This window comes from Anser brachyrhynchus, assembly GCF_964034855.1.
Source record: "Anser brachyrhynchus genome assembly, chromosome: 4".
NCBI lineage: Eukaryota > Metazoa > Chordata > Aves > Anseriformes > Anatidae > Anser > Anser brachyrhynchus.
The window spans coordinates 49,370,495-49,395,768 of record NC_137698.1 but is presented as its reverse complement, the minus strand read 5'-3'; the positions used below and the strand labels follow the sequence as shown (position 1 = coordinate 49,395,768).

At 38.5% G+C, this 25,274-nt stretch overlaps 1 protein-coding gene across 1 annotated transcript in view; it reads right to left on the bottom strand.

The window, feature by feature from the left end:
- ADAMTS3 (ADAM metallopeptidase with thrombospondin type 1 motif 3) overlaps positions 1-14,142 on the bottom strand; it is a 160,197-nt gene extending 146,055 nt beyond the window's left edge. The window contains exons 1-7 of the mRNA XM_080591577.1: positions 13,501-14,142; positions 12,950-13,059; positions 11,124-11,200; positions 9,695-9,850; positions 5,986-6,229; positions 4,445-4,619; positions 2,694-2,815 (exon numbers count right to left, since the gene is read on the bottom strand). The gene's annotated coding sequence lies outside the window, so the exon portion shown is untranslated. The remainder of the gene's footprint in view (positions 1-2,693; positions 2,816-4,444; positions 4,620-5,985; positions 6,230-9,694; positions 9,851-11,123; positions 11,201-12,949; positions 13,060-13,500) is intronic.
- Positions 14,143-25,274: the final 11,132 nt, after the last annotated feature.

Here is a 25,274-nt window from a genome sequence, read left to right as displayed (position 1 = left end):
TTTCTCCTGAATTTACCACCCAACAAAAAAAAAGGACAAGGCTCTCCCCTTTACTGTCATTTTCACAAAACCTGCACGTTAGGTTCTGTTGATAAAAGACAGGCACGATTATTTTCTTACAATGTCCACATCTTTTCAGTTTCAGCATCTTTCTGCATCCTCACAGCACATGCGGCGAGGCCAAATCTTGTTTACGACAAAGACAACAGCTATAAACAACTCAAGTACTGCAGTCAAATGCTCAAAGAAGGACATAAACTTATACTTCATCACTCATCTTCAGCCACTCTGTTTGTCCTGAAACTTTCTTCATTGGAAGATTAGACACTATTTTTAGCAGACTAAGTGAAAATATAGCTTAACTCCTTTAACGACAACACAAACATAAAAAAAGGCCCAGTGGAGGCCTTCTAACTGAACAACGCTACGAAGATTTCTTTCTCTATTTTCCACTCTATTCTAAAGCCTTGATTTAAGTTGTTTCTTCTTTAGATAGCAACGTCCACATTAAACTTTGTCTAATTCAATGTATCTAATGTTGTTTCTTTTCCATGGGAGAAATCTATGTGTTTAAGAAATTATTTTTTTAATTGCATCAACACACACACACACACAAAAAAAATCACAACAACAAGAGATTCTCCCTCACATGCACTACCTGGGTAAACTTCTGTTCTCATTTCTCTCAACCACCTCTATGGATTTCAAGGCAACTGTCTGAATTTGGCTGAGAACAGAATTTAGGATCCAAGACTGAGGTTTCCTTAGCTATTTACACAAACTAAAATACACTTCTCTGAGCCGTGATGTGCTTCCCATTTTTCCCCCATGCATACAAATAAATGATACCTACTTTGAGATATTGAAGAAGAAAAGAAAAATCTCCTTCGGTCATTGAATTAGAGATCTACATGAGGTACAAGTCAGGTTTTCCCATTAGGGCTTTTATTCACTCCCAGGCATATGCCATCTCAGCAGGCCACCACAGACTAGACAGAAACATGAACTCCCTACTATCATACTGTTGATGTTGGCTGTCAGGCTACCATGAAACCAGCTCCACAGGAAAGTCTAATATTTGAACTTTTCACTCTTATTTCATTTTATTAGACAGCAGGGAAGGTTAGCTTTGTAAAAAAAGGCTGAGCTAAAATCTTGAAATGCTGTCAGTTGGAATGTAGCATTTTTACCCCACTCCTTATTAGGAAATGGCCTTTCCAAACAGACCTAGTTTTTTTTAAAATGATTATTTCTGACGGATAATTCTAAACTTGCTGAACACACAGGTAGAGGTCTGTGTTTTTTAGGGTGACGTTGTAAGCATAAAAAGACTCCACACAGGACAAATATCAGCATATTTTTCTGGACTTTGCTGTAATTCACACTGAATGCACAACTGAAGTGCAGAGCTGGCATTAAGTTTTGGAGACTTGCATGGCAATGGGAATTCAACTCCACTCCTCTGAACACTGGCTGGAAGAACCTAACCTACATACAATGTTGTTCATATGATGACATAATGTGTTCACTAAAGAGACGTACACAGGTGCCCTGAAAGGAGGCCCCCTTTCGGAAGTAATGAAGAAAAATGAATATTCATAACTACAGTTTGGGACACTAGAAAGAAAGTTTACAACCAAGCTCTTTACCGTATACTGTATTTCAAAATAGGCATCTAAAATCAGAAGTCACTTTTGATAATCTTGGGAGAGATGCTTAATATTTCTACAGTACAGTTTAACCTAAGCACTTAGTATATTTTAGTGGAGCAATGATGCAAACCACATACAAAGAAACACTTCCTAAATGAAATCTACAGAGATTGTGTCTTGACTTCTCAGACAAATGTTAAATAAGAGCCTGAATAGAAATTTGTATTAAATACTAGAGGTACTCACTGTAGATAGATAAGTAAGATTATATCTAATGCTTGTCAGAAGTTTTCCTTGAGCATCTTTTAAGCCCTATGCTACAGCAAAATAATGGAAGTGTGTAAAGAACCTGAAGTATATACACTTCCATCTGAGTACTCTTATTTTTTAAGATTCTCAAGTGCTTTGAGGGGCAGGCCTAACCTAGTTCACATGCACATCATTTGAACTCAATGCCAAATACAGACTCACTCGGCGTAAAGACAGGAAGTGAGAAAAATGATTTAAATGTTAACCATTTTAAAAGATGTTTTCTTAAAGACACAATTTTGATTTTGAGATCAAACAAAAGAAACAGAATTCCATATCTGTGCCTAGCAGCTGGCACTTGCAAGATCTGAAAATACAAAGCTAGATCTGCAGATAATATTGTCAAAAATGGGACTAGTGAAGTTATAAAGTTAAACATATGCTGTTCCGTATAGAATAGGAGTGTATGTGTGTATGTGTTCTAGACTGGAAGCTCAAAACTACAGCACAGAATCAAGATCACTATGTGTAAAACCAATAGCTTTTGTACCTGTTCTTCCTTTAAAGGCAGGCTAAATATGTTTGCTTCTCAATGTAGAAAGCCACCTGTAGCTTCATGTACCTGATATACATTGATGACTTCATAAATCTGCTGGTTCTGAACTCTTCTCAAATCACAGAGCCTTTAAACATTTTCATCCATTTTTTATATCCTGTCATTAAACCGTTCATTACCAAATCCGTTGTGATTACTTCAACAGTGAAGAGTAGAAGGCAGAACTGTCAACTGACCTGTGTTCCCTGAGGTAGGTGTAGGAAATGTACAGCAACAAGACTGCAGGAAGGGACTAAATCCAGCAAAGCACTAATAGACTTCTCTATGCTCTGATGTAGGTGTTTCAAGACTGAGCTGCCTGTAACGATAAGCAAAAGGATTTTCCTTCAGCTTTCTAGATGAAGGAAAGCAGGATGAATACAATTAACATGTGTTTACACTTACAAATATCCCAGGAGCAAAAATACAGAAAAAAATAACCAATTAAGTCTTACTGACTTGAAATCTTGTCCTAGTGATTTTGTGTCTAAAACAGGGGCTCCGAATTGATCATATATATATATATATATATATATATATATATTATTGTTTTTTCAAAACAGAGTTGGATGTTTTTTTCAGTTTCAATTCTGGTCAAAGCTTGCTCTTAGACTAAAATTCTAACTTAGGGTTACAATTTAGTGAGAAGGAGCTGCAAAGAAAATGCAAATACAAACCTGTCCGTAAGTGATACATTTTAATATTCTTATACCTAAAAGTTCTGATAAAATTTACAGCTACCTTTCCAGGAAACTAGTTTTCATCACTTAAGAGCAAAGCTGGCCTGCCATTACTTCACATATGTGCACTACAAAAAGCTCTGCATTTTAAAATAGGATGTGTCAAATACTTGAGATAAAATCACAATGTTGGGTGCAATCCAAACTATGAAATGAAATTTACCACATTTACATTTAGTACTAAAACCATGACTTATGAAAATCCTGAGTTGAAAACACTGCTTTAGAAAAGTGGGCATTAATTGTAGCAGTCGGATTAGGGAGTCTTGGTAGGGCCTGCTTTTTGAAGATGAATGGTCCTGGTTTACACTGCTGTGACAGCAAGACCCTTATGCTGACTCACAACAGGCATCATTCAGGAAGATGTGACACAAGACTAAGGTTTTCTGGCCTACATCAAGCATATAAAGGGGTGCACACAAACTTATGGGGACAACCGTTGACTTATGTCAACCAAATGGCATAGCAACCAGCCAGACATAAGCAACCAGCTTCGTTTGCCAGTGTTAAGTACCTCACAATTTCCTGTTGAAACTAATACAGAAAGATATGGTGCCAATCCTTGAAAAAACTTTTTCTACAAATCAGAGTCTAACTTTATTCTCCACAGGAGCTAAAGTTTCTTCACTTGTCACCAAACTAGAGATTATTTAAAGTACCTAATGCCCAGTGTGAAAGTGATTCAGCTGCTTCTGCAAGTTGTGCCTTTAAAGGCACTCAATTATCCAGTCAATTATCAGAACAAAAGATAGGATGTAACAAGAGAGATATTTTGTCTCATGTCTCTCTGTGAGGGTGGTTCCAAAAACAGCAACAGTGATGGCTGGAATTAATTTGGTCAAGATGGTGATAGTTTTCTGAAACTGGAAGAAACCAAGAGAGGACAAAGGCATGTCTGATTACAATTCTGCCTGAAAAACTTCCAAATGTGTTACAAATCTTGTCCCTCAGGTTACTTATTCTGTAAAAATGGCAAAAAAAAGGCAAGTCAGATGCACTGCTTCTTTTTTATTGCTGCAGTCCCAAATCAAAACTTCCTTCTCTCTCTCTCTCCTTCTGTTCTCCCTCCTTCCTTTCTCCTCTACCTTGGTCAGCAGCTGTAGTGTACCCAGGATAAGCTCCCAAAGCCTTCATGTGCAACCAAGATTCTTCATTATGGACTGGAAAAACAGTGTCTGCACTGATTAATGAGATATTAAAAAACTTACCTGGTGACTTTGTGTGCATGTGACTTTCCTGCTGCATCCTGTTCCAGCATTACACAGGAAGAGCCATCACTTAGCAATTCACCACCACAGAAGACATTCCTGTCCCTGGGGGAGAGGCTACTTGAAAGCCCTTTTGCATGTCTGGACATGAAATGCTTTTCACCCATTTTACAACCTTTTATGGAGAAAGGAAACAAATTGTTCAACAGTACAAACATCTACAGAAAATGTCACTTAGCAATATAACCTGTGAATTCTGTTTTTTTAGGAAGAGGATGCATATTTTCAGATACAAGGGCTGTATTCAGTACAATACAGCAGTTTGACTACAGAAACTGATGACAGCATCTCTATAGGGGCAAGGGGAAGGCTATAATGTACCAGATCTAAATGAAAATTTCTCAAACAATGCCTATCTTTTATCATCTTTTGGCAAATGCGTAAGATTCTCTATGTGACTCCCAAGCTCACAAAAGCTCCAGCATATAGAACGCAAGAGAGAACACAAATGTTCCAACAAATCTTAATTAGGTTTTACTATAAACATTCTGGATGAGGACACATCACACAATACTTAATTTTGCTGGTATGACAGTACTAACGAATGTCTTCAACAGAAAGCATGGCCTAATCATGACAAAAAACTGCACATCAGAGACAAATAATTGACAAACACACACAGATGATGGGGATGTTTATTACAAGTAAATATTACCCTTACTTTACTAGCACAAAGAAAATGGAAATACAGAGAGGGATGACTTAACCTGTATCATAAAAAAGGCCCATGCCAGGGCCTCCAAATCAACTGAGATACCCAACATTAGGGTACCTCAACAACAAGAATATTCATCTTCCCATCAGAAGTTTATATGCATCCTGCTCATTCGAATGCTTCCTTCAGAAACCAGTCTGTATTCACAACCTTGTTAACAACATGGAGGCATACAGAGCCCTTCCCCCACACTCCTACCCCCCGTTTTTAACTCACAATCTTCTGCTTTCTGGAAAGCACTGAACCTGTGTGCTGCTGTTAGGCAGCACTGGGGTACAAAGAATTGGAAGTTGATGCAAGTCATGTGTTTAGGCATAGAAGTGAAATGCAAGCAATCTGCATAAGCAAAGGGAAAGTTGTAGAGATGCAATATCATCGCAAACTTTCAACTTAGTCGATTTTAGTTGCTCTGAAACCTCCATCAATACATGATATTAGCCAAATTTATAAAAAATCATTTTCTTTTCTCAACTCTCGCACACAAGAAGATTGCAAAACTTAATAACTTGGGAATAAGCAATGAAGCAGAGAATGCACTATTAAACTTGGCTTTCCTCAGAGACACGATCTCCTGCTGTTTTATTCTTTTACTTCTCTAATGGGAACATTCAAAACCGAATTGTATCAAATGAACACAGTCAGTGATTTTAACTCTAGATTTTTTGCTCTATTCCTTGAACTGGTATAATTCCACAATGCCAATCTCCATCTTTTAAGAAGACGACCCTTAAGGGTTAGTTTTTGCCAAGTCAATGCAAATGCTCACCTCACCTCAGAACCAAAACTCAGAGAAGGCCAACAAAGAATCAAGAGCAGTCATCACAGGTGGAAAAAACATCCTTATACAGTCACAGAAGAGCAAACAGACACTTGGAAGATTCAGTCCAGTTCTCACCAAACCTGTGTTTCTACCATGAAAATTGTTACTGTAACTTGAACCAATTTGAAAGCAGTCTTTGAAGGGAAGTCGGTGACTCAATTGGAATGGAACCACTGCTAGTCTTTCTGCCCTAGGGAGAGGGAGAAACATTTTTAAGTTCAAGCAAACACTACAAAACAGAGCGACTAATTTAACTGTTGCAAACATGCAACACACCAGTAGACTCACTTTAAAATACATCTAAAATTGAATCTAAACACAAAGAAAAAGTAGAAAAAGTAGTTTAAGTATGGGAAATAAGCAATAATTTCTCTAAATGCGTTGGGTAAATTGTAGCTTTGCCATATAAGAGGTAGAGCAAAGTAGTTCTACCTAAAAGACCAAGCAGGGTTCAGTTTAAAGACAGGGTTGTTGACTTGAAGAAATGCTCCCTCCAGCCCATGTGTGATAGATTACTTTCCTCCCTGTCTAAGGTCTGTGCAGGGGTGAAGAAAAAGCTGCACACATTCACCAGTGTTACATGAGTAACGGTCTGCAGCTCCATGAAACTGTTCTACAGCTCAGTAAGAGGCTTCAGATTTCAGCTCAATGCGAGGAGTAGCCAGTGAAACAGACGTTTATGTTTTGCTTCCAGGTTCAAAGTTGTCAGCATGGGGGAACAGCACATGCTGTTGAGTGCAGAGAGCTGAGTCAGCTACTACTTTCTGGACAAAACCCTTGTTGGAGATAAGAGACTCTACGCTTTCATTGTGGTACTGCAGAAAGGCAGGGTAACAAATTACTTCTGTCCTCAATCATATGTAGCATAACAACATTATCATTACAATTGCCAGGTGACATCTACTTCCACAGTGGCTTACTGCACGGCAAGCAGTAGATTTCAACAAAATAAGGTGGATACTACATAGCCTGTGTATTTCATAGTAATATTTTGTAATAGGAGGGCCCTATACACTATACAGATGATGCAAATGAGTCTAATTAATATTCAACACTTCCAGAATAAAATCAAACTGTTAAACCAAAGTACACAAATCTTTCCTAATACCTGCCATGATACATGTGGTAGCCTCTCCTCTGTGTGTGTTTAGAAGTACTGCTGCAAATGGGAAGGTACGTATTGCTGCGTAACAAATAATTGCACCCCTTGGTTTCAACACAAATTATAGCCATATGTTAGTCGCTGGCCTCCTGAATTGTTAATGGCATATACCAGAAGGCCAAAAGAGATGAGAATCACTTAGACATAGCAAAACTTAGAGATAGTCTTCATGTTTCTTTCAGTCTGCTGGATACTTCTCAGGCTATAAGAACATTCAAAGTGCAAAGCTTAGCCTCAGGACAACACAGATGTTCTGAACAACTTATGACATAGCATCCAGTTCTGATCAGTAATTAACTTATGTTCATCAGAAACCTACTTTAACATAGCAAAGATATATGAACACAGATTTAACCATGTCTGAGGAAAGCAACAGATGGTTATTCACCTGAATTAGCATCATGGTTGGAGGTGCGAGCCAAAACTATGCCTCTATTGTGCAAGATACTGTATGTAAACAAGTGAAAAGAGACACTCCTGGACCTGCAAAACTTAGAGGTAAAATACACAGAAAAGAAAGAAAATGGAATTAGAGATGCACAGTTTAACTAAGTGATCCAGTGCCAGGGAGTTGGCATAGGAATATAGATCTCAATCCACATCCATCTGGTTTTCCAATTCCTGTTCCTCCAGAAGGGTGTCTTATCAGTAGGCAAACCAAGCATGTTATTTTCTAATTTTTATTTCTTGGAAGAGAACAGTCATTGGAAGTTCATGTACACAGGTCACTGAATAAAAGCAAATTACACTGAGTTCAAGTGACTTTTCCTGAAATGTCACAGCAGCTCATTCTCGGAAACTACTGATAACAGATTGACAGTGCAAGCGTCCGGAAGAACTGAGTGTATCAACAGTAAAAGAAGTACTGACCAACGTCTCATCACACCATCTAAAGGAAAGTGAGCCTCAAAAGGCCATACTAATTGCATGAGAGTCTTAATGTCCACAGACTAGTAGTGAAGGAGCCACTGTCACATTCTGGCTGCTTTTGAAATCAGAGCTCCAAACTATCAGAAATGATGAGAAGAACAATGATGTTAAGATCCATCACTATACAACTTTGGAGAGGAAAACAGCCCTTCTTCTCAGCTCAAATGACCTGGGGAAATTCTTTTAAAATTTTCACATATTTCAGGGGACAGAAGAAGATATGTTATTTGAGCAAATGGTCTTCAAATGAAACGTGGACTCAGACAAAACTGAAACTATCTGGGCACTTCATGAAGCAGGCTTGATGTAACAATAAGGCAAACGCATTAGGTTGCTTCAGGATGCTGGTTGTGATATGGAGAGAACTGCATTTGCAGAGGTTCATTCTAATCCCACAACAGACTTCAGCTCTGTTACTGTGCTACCCTGTTCTGCCTGGACCTCCCATTAAAGTTACTCAGATGAAGCAAGCACACAGAGTGACCAAAATGCCAAACACAAAGAAAAGTCTGCTCTAAATAAAACACTTCAGCATACTTTAACCGCTCACACTAACAAACCCAGATGTTCCCCCAGATTGGACCCTCACTGAGTACACCATCTTTCTATTCCTGTTTTAACTGTGGTTTACTACTTGGAACTGAGAAGTGGTTCATTCTGAAGAATGTAGTCTTAAATGCATTTTTTAAGTGTATGTTTCTGTTTGGAAAGAAAAGCTTCAGTAAATGAGGTGAGTCACATAATGGAGAAGCACTTATCAAATGGCTAAATTGATTAGACCACAGCACGAAAGAGCAACACAGCTGAAAATACCCAAAATGCAGAGTAAATAGGAAACCTCTTTGGGCTGTTTGACATTGTGGTCTGCTTGTGGAGCCAGTTAATAAACCTAGGGGCTGGGAATGCATTATCCAAACTCTGACCCCAGCTAAGTATAATTATTTGAACAATACAAATTGGAAAGAGACTTAATCTAAAATAGTTTTGCATGAGATAAAAAAAGATTCATAGTTCATAAAGCACGTCCTCTATAATGAACAGGCATTGCTTTCTCAAAAGCACTATAATCAGCAGCTTCAAGCTGCTCAGCAGCTTTTTCATTCAAAGATGGTGCTATTTAACCTACTTGGCAGCATGCTACTTTTAAGCACAGCAATCTAAAGACATTATTACATTTATCTGCACCTTTATTCTTTCCCATATGTCTGTACATCAATTGTTTCAATCACTTCAAGCATTTTTAGAACAATATTTCCAGCATGTAATAAAATTGAGGAATCCCTCTATTAACTTGGTATGGTTTCACAAATATATAGCTTATGTATAAAACAGTATTTATAGAAAATACAACATATTTTTCTACCTAGCCTCAACATGTCAAAGTTTTGTCATGCAATTGCATAATAAAAAGGCATTTGCTTAAATGTTTTAAGACAACCACTTAAAATACACTCAACTTGGTATGTTTAAAACTGCATTCTACTCTCATTAACAATTTTATACCATTTTAACCCCATTAAATTCAGGACAGTTATTCCACTAGTATGAAGTGATGGTGCCCACCTTTTTTTCAGTTTGAGTTTCAAGTTCCAGGCTGCTGAATGGTTCATTCCCAGGACCAAGTTATTTTAGGAAGAGGAAAAATCCAGTATGAGCAAAAGACAATGAGAAAGTCAGGCACTCAGTCCACAGAAAACACATGCAACCGCCTCAGTTGCCCTATAACAGAGAAAAGATAGGATTAGAAAAAGCTAAAGAAATTATCTGCAGCTGTACACCTTTCCCAAAGGTAGCATCTAAACCACCTACAGGATATCCATTGAAACCATTTCTCACAGTTCAGAAAATCTGCAGTGGTTTCATGCTCTTACAGTTTTTTATTTCCTTCTTTACTTCTGATGTTGCAGTGACACAATTCTGCACTGAAATCAAGTGTCTACTCTCACATAAGCAGTAGCAATCTTTTCCTTGTTCCATGATCAGCTCTTTCAATCACAACAGTTATATCCTATAAAAAAGTGCAACCAAGTATTTCAACACCAGTTAAAGTCTATTGCTATGGTACCAGAGACAGACAAATTTATGGAAATGTTAGTCACAGAGAATAAGAAAAAAAAGTCCTGTCACAGAATATGACGAAGATATAATCTATATCATTGCATCCCACTGTGGTTTAAACTTTCCACAGTACAAAGAATTACAGTCCACACTGGAACAAGAATTATTCTAGTTCCATTCAATAACATATGTCACAGTACTCCACCCTCCTTGACAGATTCGTTGAGTCTACTTTGCAATGGAGTTAAGCACTCAGTTGTTGATCTTGTGCATATGAATATCTATGGATACTAAACATTGTCTTTGTTCTAAATCAGGAGACACAGTGACGTCAAACTAATACTCAAAAGATCTCTCTGACCTCTGTACGAACAATTTCCTCTTTTACTTTCCCCCACTGCCCGCTGACACCAATGTATCTGAAGGCAAAGAAAGAAACATTTAAATATCACGTATTAGCAAGCATTCTGCAATCTGCTTTGACAAAAGGGCAGAGATTGAGGGCCTAATGCTTGCTATAGTTTCCCACTGCAAGAAACTAATTATTTATATATTTTAAAAGTTTGGGTTTGTTTTCATGTTGGTCAAAAGACAACAGTTCAGCCTGATGCATGTGATCTGAAGAATCAAGAAGAATCAGACTGAAGAATCAAGAAGGTAACTTCCTTATTTAGAAAATAAGAAATGGAACTTCCATGTTAAGTTTTGAATGAAAAACTGCTCTATCCAACAACCCTACATGGAAAGTCACTTGAATCTGCAAGTGGGTTTCAAAAGGATTAGTTACCTTTCCAGCTTTTATATTCATTTTTTTATTGCTCTCAGAATCACCATAAATCAACAGATGGATGTCATCAACGTATGCAGTATGTAAAACATCATAAAAACATAGCTAATTTTGCAAGGAAGGAGGTGCCAGAAGACTAATACATACAGCCAGGGACACGGTTCCGGTACATCAGGAATCAGTTCCAGGGCACCACTCCAGGCTGTTCTAACTCCAAATGAGTGCTGTAAAACAAGTAATACATCAACTGTTTAAAATGCTTATCAGTGTCTGAAAATTTGAGAAAGAACTGGAGAGTAAAATTTGCATATCACCTCATAACAATACCTTCTAATTTTGAGGGGGAAGCAATGACAAAGATTATTTGAGAATTGTAGCTTTTAGTGTTATGAAAGAAGGGCCTCGTTTGATTCACTGCTACATGATTTATTGCCACACCTGGCAATATCGGGCTAAGGAATTTTATGGGCACGGAAATGCCACTTGATGCTCTTATAATTAAAAAGAGCAATGTATAGATAGTTTACACAATGCGACACTTTTCTTTGTGAACATTTACCTAAAACCTTGTGCCAGGAACACTAGGGAGACTACATTCAAAATTAAAAAATATATTCCTTTGGACCCTCACTGCTATGCTTTAAATCATCCTGAATAGTTCACGGAGACTAAGATAGGATTTTACATTCCCACTGCTCACCTCTATGAAATTATTAGAGGTAGAAAAGTTCTTTTTCAGAAATAGTAATGAGACCAAAGGTTTCTGAGCGTATGTGTCCATGGAGGCTGATTTGCTCCAGGAAGATGAAATGCTTCACATATTTTATAATTACATCTTAAAGCTGGAGGTTCAGAGGAAGTTAGCTACAGTGAGGGCGATACCTCCAAGTTAAGTCAAAAAAGCCAAGCTGAATTGTCCCAGTGGAACCTGCTTTGCACACAGTGCCTTCAAAACTCTGTCCCCAACTGTAATTGTTAAGTCCCTGAAAACATAGCTACAAGATCTTTAGAAAACCTAACTGAATGTGCCAGAAAACCACATGCCACTGCTTAGGATCCAGTGACATAAAGTAGAATTTGCTACCATCCAAGTGCAAATGCTATTTCCTTTGTCCTCTTGAATGAACCAAATTAAACAACAGAAATGTTCTCTGATCACCACTATCTAACTAGCTATGAGTTTCTATGTTTACCAATTGTTGTTTTATTCTCACAGGACAGTTTCTCCTGAGCCATACTTATTATTAGAGACAAAAGCAGCTTGATCTTGCTGTAGAAAATAGATCTAGAAATAGAGTGAGTGTAACAATTAACGTAATTAATGTAAACAACTAGATGTGTTAAACTAGGACTTAACAGAAAATTAAGATGTATGAGAATGAAGACTATTTCAACTCCATTTTGCCTAGATACTTTGGGGGAAAGCAGATAATAGAGTATTATTTAGATCTTTGAGCATCCTTTGCTGAAGTCCTTCTTGAAGAAAAGCTGGAAAAAAGAGGAAGCAAGTAAGAGGAGTGGTGCTTTTTTTTTTTTAATGTGGTCAGAAGATAATAACAACATAGCGATTTTTTGTGCTCTTAAATTTATCTGTTAAAGACCTGAAATAAGATACTCAACCAATACTGTTATCCTGTATTATTCGGATGTATAACGTAAAATATGATTTCTGTTTAAAACAAGTCAGAGTAGCTTGGAACTGTGAAATAACCTTCCACTGTCAGCAGGAGGACAACTATCTGAAGACAAGGATGTATCATACTGAAAAACTGCCATAACACAATTCTAAATCAATTTATTTAATTAATTATGATATAAAAACCTAAGAACTACCTGGAGTAGATAAGACCAAGCTAGTTAACTCCTTAAATATATAAATGAAAGAGGAAATACCTAAAGAGGGAAAATGGACTCCTGAGAAAGCTGAACAGGCTGACTGGGAGAGGCAGAGAGCAAAGAAACACAATACTTACCTGATAAACTTGGAGAAGAAACAATTTTTTTCTTCAGAGGGGATGCAAAACCTTGATCTGTTTATGTTAATTCTCTGTTTCTTCAAAGAACTTTTCAGTATCTTGCTTAGCTTTCTGTGAAGAATAACAACTCATCATGACACGATAACAATTTAATGCATTTAATTCAGCTTTTCTCTCTTCCTTTGAACACTTAAATAACCTGTTTCTAAAATTAATGTTATATTCCCCTGGGGAATTCCTTAGCCTGTTTGTCCCAAGAAGAGAGTCGCCCAAAGAACAGATCACAAAAGAGTGGTTTCTAAAGGAAGGCACCCATTGAACTCTGGTTTATCCTTGGAAGGCTAAGAAGGCCTGTTTCTGTGAGAAAAGACAGAGGATTCACCATTTCACATGTACAGAACTAAAGCAAAGCCAAAATAGTTTCTGCTATTACCTAAGCTTTTTTTTTTTAATGTTATTCTGCATATACATCTACCAGAGACAGCACAGCACTGCAAGGAATGAAGATGTGTTTTTTTTTTTTCTATGTATAAGCTCAGTTACATCACTTGCCTTTGCTGCACTAGCTTTCCTTTGCTGTTCTCTGTCTTGGTAAGCAGGCATGCAGAAGCCAGGTAGAGAATTCTTGTCCTGAGTGTGCACAGGTTTGACAACATTGGGTTCTTAATCACTGTTGGGTCCTTTGGATGCTTCTGTAATGGCAGTTGTAATAGTGAAAGACACTGGCACCTTCAGAGCAATTTTATGTCTGTGCTTACAATCACTGCTTCTACAGAAGCGTAGGCAGTGTTGGACCAACCTGATACTTCTGCTGTTGACAGAGGTGCTGTGGACTGTAAAGAACCTGAAACCAGAGTACTTATTAACAACGTTAATTGTTTAGCCAAGACAGTGTTTTATCTGGACAGAAGTTGGCCCTTAAATTTTTGCAGGTTTTGGGAAAAATCCAGATTAACTGAAGCAGTTTGAGCTGTTAGACAGAATTCATGCTTCTAATTTCTATAATTCACAGTAATAGGCCTCTGTAGGCTTTCCATTTTTGGCTAAGTTCTTTTAATGAGACTCAAGTTGGATCTGTATAGGTCTCACATCTTAAAATATTTTAAACAAACACACCATACAGACATCTTATTAATTTTAAGAAGAAAGAAAAGAAGAAAAAAAAAGCATTTGTTAAAACAACAAGCCCAAAAACTTGCATTAATATAATATAACGAAAAAGTAAACATTTGAAGGAGGGTATATATTGTCCTAATGAAAATATCTTTTATATACTGTCAAAGTGTCATCTTTTAGCTGGGTTTTCCTATTAAGACAATGGGGAGGTGTGCTGAAATGATAAGACTGTGGAGTTTATTTTGGATATATTAAGAATGCACACTGACCAAAAGCAATCAGTGAAGAATTTGACCAAACATTTAACTGACAATAAATCTTGAAAAGTTTGGCTAAGGAGGGATGTATTTGGATGAAAAAGCGTGCATTCAATGCTGACTTTTGTGGAGGTCAATGGCAGAGAAATCTATTTTTTAATGTCAGCTTTCAGAAAAGAAAATTATCTTAGTAGGCTGAAGAGTTGGGTGGAATATTAGATCATCACAAAATCACAGCAGAGTCGAGATCTCCTGAGGTCCCTTCCAGCCTCTAGTCCAGCCCCATGCTTAGAGCAGAATCATCTAGAGTCAGTTGCTCAGGACTTTATCCAGTTCAGCTACGACAAGATTAATGAAAAAAATTTAAGACCCAATTCCACAGTTATGCTAAATAATCAGTTACCTTGTGATCAATGCAGAAAATCAGAAAGAACTTATCAACAGGAGTAAAGCAAGGCAGAGCTTCAAGTTTAAGATCTGAAACCACACTACAAAAATCATTACAGTACTAACAACTGAATTTTCATGCTTCCCTTTGAAGGGTGTTTAAGAGCAGAGAATATCAAAGGGAACAGAAACATCAGGGAGTGAAATATGAAAAGGCAGAGACATTTAATTAGAGAAGAAGAATCAAAATGAGGAGATGAAAATAAAAAGCCCAAGAAACACAAAAATTATGATGGATTCAAGTGTTACTTCCAAAATTATTTCTACTGGAAATATTAAAACTTAATGTAAGTTTTCTGAATAGCCCCTACAGCATTACTTGTAATTCATGGGCAGGGTTTTCTTAAGTCTTCAACATCTGACTTCATTCAGATTCCACTAAAACATAGACATTGTCTCAGCAACTCCAGACCAAAAGAAATTAGAGAAGACAAAACAAACACAGGCACTACTGCACCTTGATACCTGAAAACTCTGAAATTTGCAACACTTTTCTCAGGATCTGCTTATGGCAGCACTGGACTATTGAATTAGTGTACTATATATGTCAGTAGCAGACTACTTTCATTCTCATCAGACTGGAAAGGGCTCACTTCTTCTTAGTCATATATTATGTTTAGTTGCAACCTTACCCAGAGTGAGTGGAATATTTAATGAAAACATCCTATCATTCAAACTGGGCATTGCTTAAAAAAAGATTCACAGCACTGTCATAGTTTCAATTAACTAAGCACCTCCACAACACAGCAAAAGGAGGTTGGCATTGGGATTGCTATTTCTATAAAGATTTCAGTGTTTATGCTTTTAACGATTCACTCTCCTAACTAAACAAAAGCAACTCGTCGAGGTTCACCTGCAATCATGAACACTCAGAGCTGTATGTTAATATACTGGAGAACTCAGATAAAAGACAGTCATTTCTGTCAATTTTGGTTTCACACTGTCAATGAATGGATTCCTGACTGCTCCTGCTGTACACTACATCTTTGTCTTCCTTCCCATTTGGGTGATTACTTCAGACATCCTTGCATTAGCTCTGCAAAACTAGGTTGAATTCCACTGGTAAAAAGTCAAAGAGAAACAATATTGTGAGCAATTCCCCTCCTCTCTTTTCCTACCAAGGCTCTCCGTATTTTGACTTACTCTGATAGCTGAATCTGGCTTCAATCCACTTAACTTCAGTAAGTTCTGGATTTTTTTTTTCTTTCCCAGATCTACTGGCCTCCTCCACCCTGAGATCGCTATTACTACACATGCTCTTGTGCACCAGTAAATCACTTTTTATATCATAGTGCATATATTTTTGTATTGCCATAAACTAAAGGAAGACAGCCCAAGCCAGTCAGAAGACAAAGATAGCACGATCAATACAACAGTACACTATAGATCAACATTGTGTAGAGTTGCTGAGGCAGCTTTGGTGCTCCTACCTCTTTCCTTAACACAAGACACATTTGATTTTCTCTCATTTCTATCGTCAGCGACGATTTCTTCTCCTACGTTAATCATTTAAAAGAAAAGCTCTAATGCCTCCATCAGCTCAGAACAAAGGGAAGCAGAGATAATCTGGCCACATTTGCTCTTCCCACAAGGAAGGCAGAAACCAAAAAACAGATTATTTCTTGCTGTGGAAGGACACAAGATAACTCCTGCGCAGGGCCTGGGATGATGCCAATAGCAGTGTCCCTTTGCAGGAGCTGGCTGAAGCCTGAGGATGGAAAAGGAACAAAGATAAACATGCCCTGACTGTCCTACACTTTACAGAAATATTTTACTATGTAACCTGCAAAGTGCTTTCTGTCCCAAGATAACATCCCTCCATGACTCCTCTACAGCAGCTGTAAGCAAACTTCGTATATCCCATCCACAACTCCCAACCCACTAATAACACAAAACCACCTATATTAAACAAATTTTTAACTACTAGTCCTTTATTATCTCTAACTCGGAATTAGCCAAGCGGAATCAGATAACTTGTTTTCCTAGTCCCCTGATAATGCTGGCTGCTACTAATATTGTGCACTATATACTCCAGACAAAAGAAGGCAACCACTCTTCGGCACACATACCTTAGAATTAAACTTAGGATAAATCTGAGATGTAACAGTCCTCAGTATCACCATGTTAAAGACATTGTTAGTAGCCATCAAACTATGTAGCCTGTCAGCAAATCTAACCTCAGCATTTCCTTTTATTCTATGACACTTAAGTCAGCTCCTCAACATGCCTAAGATGTTTAGTGGGCATTTTTTCAAAGCCCACTGTCCTTTTACTATATCAGGTAACTCTTTGTTTTCATCACCTAGGAAAGGATGAAAAAAAAAAAAGAAGTAAGCATGGATTGCTTTACATGTATCATTCACATCCCATCTAGGATTTATCCTTTCCAGACCAGCTAGGTAATTATATGTTTAAATTCTCTTTCACCCACTCTTCCTCAGTATTTATAAATCCTGCCCTCCTGGCTGTACCCCAGCAATACAGAACAGTAGTAGTCTCTACAGGTTTCGTTGCACTTCTCTTTTTAACTCATTCTGTCACTCTTACTCCTCTTGGCCATGTTCTGGAAGTGAATTTAGACAGCCACAGTAATCACCTCAGAGCCTGGGTGGTCTGAGCATCAAAACACAGCTATGCGTGGCTGTATGAGACAGGAAAAAAATATTTTTCTATTAATACATAAATGACTCTGTCCTGATCGTTATTAGTACCAAAGAATTTCACTCCTTGTCTGACAGCCAAAGCAGAAGTGACACCTCCATTTTTCCACTGTAACAACTCAATCATCAGCCTTACATTTTGACTGCTCCTGAAATGAGTTATTGCTCTGCATAAATTAAGTAGGCTCCTGCTGTTGCTGTTTGTTAATTGTTGTCAGTTTGTTTCTGGAAAAATATTGTGCTGTCCAACTATAAATGTATCAAAGAGGTGTTTTACTAAGGTCTCCCCTCAGAATCAAATAATTTCATAAAGTAACAGGCAGGAAGGATGAAAAAGAGCCCTTGGGGAGCTGATCAGCTTAGGTAGAGCCAAGATCTTCACCAGTTTCAGCAGTTTAAAATTAGAACTTTCGAATTTTAAGGACGGCTGTACAATATTCTGAAATTTAGCACTTAATTGGAATTCCTTTTCCCAAGAGGCCAATTCCTGCCTGTTACTCTTTTTTCATACTACTGCTTTCTTTTAATAGGTCTAAATGTGCTCCTACTAAAAGCCTGGGCAAAACTCCAAAAGGGTTCTAACAATGAAGACATAGACAAAATAAGAAACACCTCTAAGCAACCAACATGTTAAGTATTTTTTTTCCCAAGAGATTCCTCTCTCTGATGTATTCTAAGATAAGGGACTAAGCTTGTTAGGTTTGGAAGATTCTTCACCATATTGCCTTTCAAAATAAATAAAAAAGAAGGGGGGGGGGCACAGAAAGGCAGAAGGGTTTAACTCAGAAGAAGCCTGAGATGGTAAGAAAGATGGAAGTACCATAATAGAAGTTATCACACATAAACACCCTTTCTAGAATTTTTACTATTGTAAACGTGTAATTTCTCCACCATTTGTGCTTCTCCCTTTCCATTTCTTTCTTGCAGCACCTGATTCTCATTTTTCTTCTGTCAGTTCCTACACTCTTCTCTTCACACTCCGTATGTTTCTTTCCTAGGCTTGTTCGTTGCCCTCTCTTCTCCACTTTTATCCTCTTTTGCCATCTTCTGCCATTAGATTATTCCCTTCTCAATCTGTGTCACTCTAGTCACCCTCTTAAGTGAAATTCAATACCCTTTCTGAACTGGAAAATAGACTTCCAAATGCATAGTATCTGGGTGGCTTTGAAGCTGGGCAGAAACACCTTCACATTTAGACAGTTCAGAAAGAGCATTATCATTTTGCACAGATAAGGCAGTGCTTTCAGTGGTGCCTACTGGCTTTGTTTTCCTTCACATTATCTAAATTAAACCATGCAGTAAGGAATGTCAGCCTGTGGAAATGATGCACGCATTTGGAGTGTGTTAAATGATAGTATGAAAACAAAAATAAGGGAACATTGGCTTCTGGACACCCAAGGCCTCTGACTCAAGAGGGAGAATGGCTGATGTTCTCACACCATTGCTCCAAGGAGAGCAACCAATTCCTGGGATAGCAAGGTAGAAAGGAACATGGGTAAGAGGAGGAATTGCCCAAATAAAACAAAAGATGAATTCAGTGCTTGTGCAAATACAACAATTACAGTGCACGGAAATGTAAAAGAAAAGAAACTCCAAGGCAGAGCACAGAAAATGCCAAGCTAGAACTGACCGAAGCCTGTAAATGCAAACCACAGCACCCAACTTGATCACAGCCCCAAGATGCTCTGCCAAGAGCACCAGCATTCCTGCTTGAACCAGGAAACTGGGCAGAACTGTGGAAACCATGTATGCATGACTTACTGCTTTCCCTTTTCCATTTCTGGAGTTATCTGCCAGTACAGGTATTGTGCTCTTGCACACCACAGAGGATTATCACCTTCCCTTTCCACGCACTCTTCCCTTCCCACCAGTGAGAACCATTTCCTGAAATCCTGAGGCGGAAGATTTTTGCACTCTGATTCCATCTATTTACATTTCTTATATTTTTTCCTGGAACAAAGAAAAACATAGTCCATATATTAGAACTTACAAAATTTTTAAACAGCAATGTCTCTGAAGCGTAGTAGTATATTTTCAGTTTGCTGAGCACAGCTCTGCTCTTAAACCCTAGTTTGGACTGAGGTATGGATATACCCAAAGTGTCTCACTCTGGCCTTTCAAAATATTTAAGTCAAGAAACTACTTGGCAGTTGTTTTGTCAGAGAAAAAAAACAACCCTTTACAGTTTCTCCATCTCATTGTTTCACCTGGCAATTTCCCTTTTGACTTCGTTCCTTCTATCCTCCCACTCCCTGCCCTGCCACTTCACAAGTATTGCACATGAACTGTCTGATCTAAATTTAAAGCATCTGTCTATTACAAGCAAGGAAAATATATTGAAATTAATGTTTTGTTTGGGAAATTTGTTTTTGTCTGTGGTAACCAATTACAAAATCATCTCCAACAAAAATATCTACTTGTGTTTTCTCCATTAAAATCAGTTGTATGTTCCTCCAATGCAGAATGTAATGAAATAAGTCAGAACTATGAGCCTATGAATCATTTCCAGCATGCTGGCCTTTTTCCTTTATGGAATTAGTTAAAATAATTGTATTTATTGATTCCTTAAAGCCTTTTTGTAATAAATGGGCTAATTCTGTTGCTATGTCTTTCAGTTTTTATTACAATGATGTAAAACATCTTCTTTTTTCCACTTTGGAAGATTTAGGGATAGGCACTGAGTTAAGTTCAAGAAAAGTAAAGAAAAAAAGAAGAAACAACAAAACAGAACATATCAATGCATAAAGCAGTTTTCTTGGCAATTTTTGTAGGGTAATTCTATTTAAACTGGTAATTGATCATATGCTATCCGTACATGCTGCTTTTTAACAGTTAAGTGCATTTTAAAACAAATGCTATGGTCTCCAGTGACTTGCTGCTATACAAATCAAATTCACGGCTGCTGGCTACAGGACAGGGAAATTCAAACCATGTGACAAGGCCTTTTCTACATTTTATTGCATTTTTTTTTACCTTGAGTTTATATTATGTACATCTCTGAAGTACAACTTGCCTTAGTATAAGAACTGTGTTTTGTCATCAATAGAGTTCACCAATTTTTAAAATAATGTCACACATTTAATTTGATGAACTAGGATTGATGATAACTGGAATTATATACAAGTTAAGATGAGTAAAGAGTTCAACAGCACTGCATTTTTGACAGACTCTTCGTAAAACATAGTAAAACAGTAAGTATCGAAGTAATTGATACATCTGTTAAGACACTCAGCTAGTCTACATCAAGACAAATTCACTGACTTTAGTAGAGTGATGTTAGTATACATTACTTGATTATTTACATCATTGTTTTTGCTATTTGGGAAAGAATTATTGCTGGGTTATTGTTCTAGGTCTTTTATATACTCCTTTCTACAAAAATGCAAGAGTCCAATATTTTTCATCTTATTGTTATCTATTTTAATGTGACCTCGTAGTCTTCTATGAAGGCATCACCAGCTGGGTAAACGGGGGGAGAGCAGTGGATGTCATCTACCTTGACTTTAGCAAGGCTTTTGACACTGTCTCCCACGACATCCTGCTAGCAAAGCTGAGAAAGTGTGGGATAGAAGAGTGGACAGTAAGGTGAGTTGAGAACTGGCTGACTGGCCGAGCTCAGAGGGTAGTGATCAGCGGCGCAGAGTCCAGCTGGAGACCTGTGACTAGTGGTGTTCCCCAGGGGTCAGTGCTGGGTCCGGTCTTGTTCAACATCTTCATCAATGACCTTGATGAGGGAATAGCGCCCACCCTCAGCAAGTACGCCAATGATACAAAGCTGGGAGGAGTGGCCAACATGCCAGAAGGTTGTGCTGCACTCAGCGAGACCTGGACGGGCTGGAGAGATGGGCAGGAAGAAACAAAATGATGTTTAACAAGAGCAAGTGTAGAGTCCTGCACCTGGGAAGGAACAACCCAACGTATCAGTACAGGCTGGGGGACGACCTGCTGGAGAGGAGCTCTGAGAAGAAGGACCTGGTGGTCCTGGTGGATGACAGGTTGACCGTGAGCCAGCAGTGTGCCCTGGTGGCCAAGATGGCCAATGGGATCCTGGCGTGCATTAAAAGGAGCGTGGCCAGCAGGTCAAGGGAGGTGACCCTCCCCCTCTACTCTGCCCTGGTCAGGCCTCACCTGGAGTACTGTGTCCAGTTCTGGGCTCCCAGGTACAAAAAAGACAGGGATCTCCTGGAAAGAGTCCAGTGGAGGGCAACAAAGATGGAGCACCTCCCCTATGAGGAAAGGCTGAGAGACCTGGGCCTGTTCAGCCTTGAGAAGAGAAGACGGAGAAGGGATCTTATTAATGTGACTGAGAAGGGATCTTATTAATGTTTACAAGTATCTTAAGTGTGGGAGACAGTGGGATTTGGCCAACCTCTTTTCAGTGTTTTCTGGGGACAGGACTAGGGGCAATGGCCAAAAAATGGAGCACAGGAAGTTCTGCACCAACATGCGAAAGAACTTCTTCACAGTGAGGGTGACGGAGCACTGGAACAGGCTGCCCAGGGAGGTTGTGGAGTCTCCTTCTCTGGAGATATTTAAGGCCTGTGTGGATGCCTACCTGGGCAACCTGTTCTAGGGAACCTGCGTTGGCAGGGGGGTTGGACCCAGTGATCTCTTGAGGTCCCTTCCAACCCCTACAATTCTGTGATTCTGTGATTTCTCCAGCATTTTCCACTTTACCTGTTAAAAGAACATAACTCAAACAACACTGTAGCTGAGAGTGAAAGAATTTCTGCTAAAATACATCTTGACTTCAGCATAAACTGAGATTATGCATCAGTGCTTGGAAGAAATTACTCTTGGCAGCTCCTGTAATATTTGGTACTGTTCCTAGCACCTCAGTTCCTGGGCTAATGTAATTAGAGGTCATGCAATCAGCACAAGCACTTAGAAGAGAATGCACATGCTGCAGGTCAGACACAGAACGGACAGCACAACTTTCTAAAGGCAGAGGAAGGTAGATATAACGATGTAGATATAATGAGGTAGATATAACATCTTGCAGGGAAATCTCAGACTTCCATGTTAAATGCAGACATTTGAAATCTGGCCATGAAAAGTGAGTCAAAAGCCCACAGGTCTGAGCCCCATGTTGACACAAGAGGAACTGCTGTCTGGACTGACAGATGACACTAGGAACTGGAGCTAATGTCTGTTTTCAAGAGATCCTCCTTGTATCTCACTGCTTATTTGGAGGAACTAACGTAATCACTCACCTCGGGTACAGAAGGAACGCCAAGGGCTCACATTATTACATGAAAGACCCAGGGAAAGAAGACAATTAGCTAAGCACTGTAAACACAATTAGCATTCTAATTTCAAGTTCACTGCTGGAGGCTTAGCAAAGTAACTGAACAAACAAGGTGAGCAAGTTTAAGTTTGTGAAACTCTGCATTTAAAAGGCACTGTGGGAGACAGAGCAACCAACCCTCAAAACCAGGGACTCACTGAAAGCAATTAGTTCATCCAGCTGAAAAAGAAAAATCTTTCACTCCCTCTATGTCCCGCATCCTTTTCAACAGAGTCAGATAGTCAGCATTGAGCAAGACTACTCAGAACTCTAGTCGCTCTAACAAAGAACACTGTGCTGCTCACAAGTCCTCATCTACCTGGCCTCAAATAATTCCCCAAACCACCAACTAGCTGGTGGTTACAGAACTGAAGGAGGGCTGATCCTGTTAGAGTCGGTCAGCTGCCACTTTCTCAGAAGTCCTTCCAAGAAATGAGAGGGTACAACTGAGGCGAGTTAGCAGGAACATTACCTCCAGGAGATTTCTGTGAGAGAGCCAGACCGCTCTAAAGACTCCTGTAGAAATCACTACAGGAGATCCACAATGACCACGGGAGATCTCAGGACTTCTAGAGGCTCTGAGTGTAACAAGAACAGTCTAGGACATACAAGTTTTATCTCCTTGTGATTTTAAGTCTTGCTACAACTGCTCCTGAAAGCTTGTTCAAAATGAATCCTAGAGATTATTGACATTTGGTCAGAAGCAGGAAACCTCCTTCTCTGAAACTGATTGGCAGCATTAGGGGACTGGCCTGTAGGTCCTATAGCTGAGGAGCAGGAATTTGAACAAAAAGTGTTCTTATTGGCAAAGCTCTTTTTATATACAAAGTCCCTGCTAGTGCTGTCCCATAACAAGTTCTTCTGCTAAGTCAGGGTGCTTGAAGGGAGATTACCTCTGCCTGCAAGGAGACTTGCTGCAGTGCCCCTCAGGGAGCGTTTACTCCTGTTAGAAGAGCACGAGTCATGTTTAAAGCTGTCATAAATTTGCCGTAACAAAATGGGATCCAGAACTAACCCATTAATGACAAAATAGGCTTTAACATAGAAAATATGGAACCATGAGTAATAGAGAATTTTCCTTGGAGTCTGCATTTCTTCCCACCATCCAGACAGTTGAGCTATGTCGTTCAGGAACAGCACTTAACTGAACTTCACCACACAGAGAAGATGATGACTTTCTGATTCTTATAATAACATATGCAACAGTGATGAACATTTTTTTTTTAAAGAAAAAACAACTCCAAGCACTTAAACTTTTACCAACTTCAGGAAGATGAATCATCTCAAGGAAAATTACTGAAATTTAGAAGAGCAACATCAGATTTCATAAGATCCCAAACACCACATCACACTTACCCATCTAATCTTTTACTAAAAGTGAGTGATTTCTTGTTACCTTTAATACTACTGTTATACAAGCATCTAACCACACAGCAAATTTTCTCATACCAATCTGAGGAAGGCTTACACTTATAAATACCATTTCTTGAGGGAGTTGCCTGAAGACCTTGATAGGATAAGTAGACCTTTTCTGCAAAGTTGCTCTTTTTCAGGTTTGACCAGCTCCCTAGTTGCTACTTTTGCATCTGTTTTTCATTTAAAAATAAAACTTGGGAAATGTACATTGATTAAAACTGTATTATCAAAAATATTGTGGCTTTTACAAAATCTCCTTGTTTATAAATTAGCATTATTTAAGTATACACAGAATAACTCATTAAAAAACAACAACTTTATTTTCACAGTGATTGCCTTTTCATATCTGATGATTTCTCCCACCCCAAAAAAATAATGTGCTTGTTTGGCAGCTTTTAAAATATCTGCCCCTTGAATTTCTCCCTATACCTTTCCTAATAAGGTCGAAGATGTGTTGAGAAGAGAAGTTGCTTTGGATCTTCTCATACAAGTTAGGAGCAAATCTGCAATAATTCCTAAAATTCACTGTATTACACTATATATTGTCTTCGTTTTGTTCACTGTCCAGTGATATATGCTGAGAAGTCTGTATGAAGTAAAGGCATTCAAGGTCAATTCATGCAAAGTGTATTATAAGAAATGAATGAACAAACACAAACTGTCTGAGTAACAGTAAGGTTTCAAAAGCACCCTGTGTGAGCCAAACGCTGATCCCACTGACTTGAATGAGAGGAAGACTAGGCTGAGGTTGAGTGCTTTGGAAATCCCACCCATACTGCTTTACCATGACATCCTAATTTTGTGGGAGAAACATATCACAAATGCCTATCAAAACAAGAATAAAAGAATACATTCCATGTTACAAGGATGGAAGGAAAGAGCTTTTTAAGTCTGAAAAGAAATGGGTATAACATAAATTTGGTTAGCCAGACTGGAAGGAGGGTCAGATTTTTGTTTGTTTGTAATTGGTATCGTTTTTAAATGATGGATTCTGGAGAATATTAGAATTTATACCTGAATCTATGCTGAAAGTATTTTTGTAATTTGAAGGCCAAAAATACCCTACTGCCAAGACCTGTAATATGCTTAAAAAAAAAAAAAAAAAGGAAAAAAAAGAGAAAAGAAAGAAAGAAAAAAGA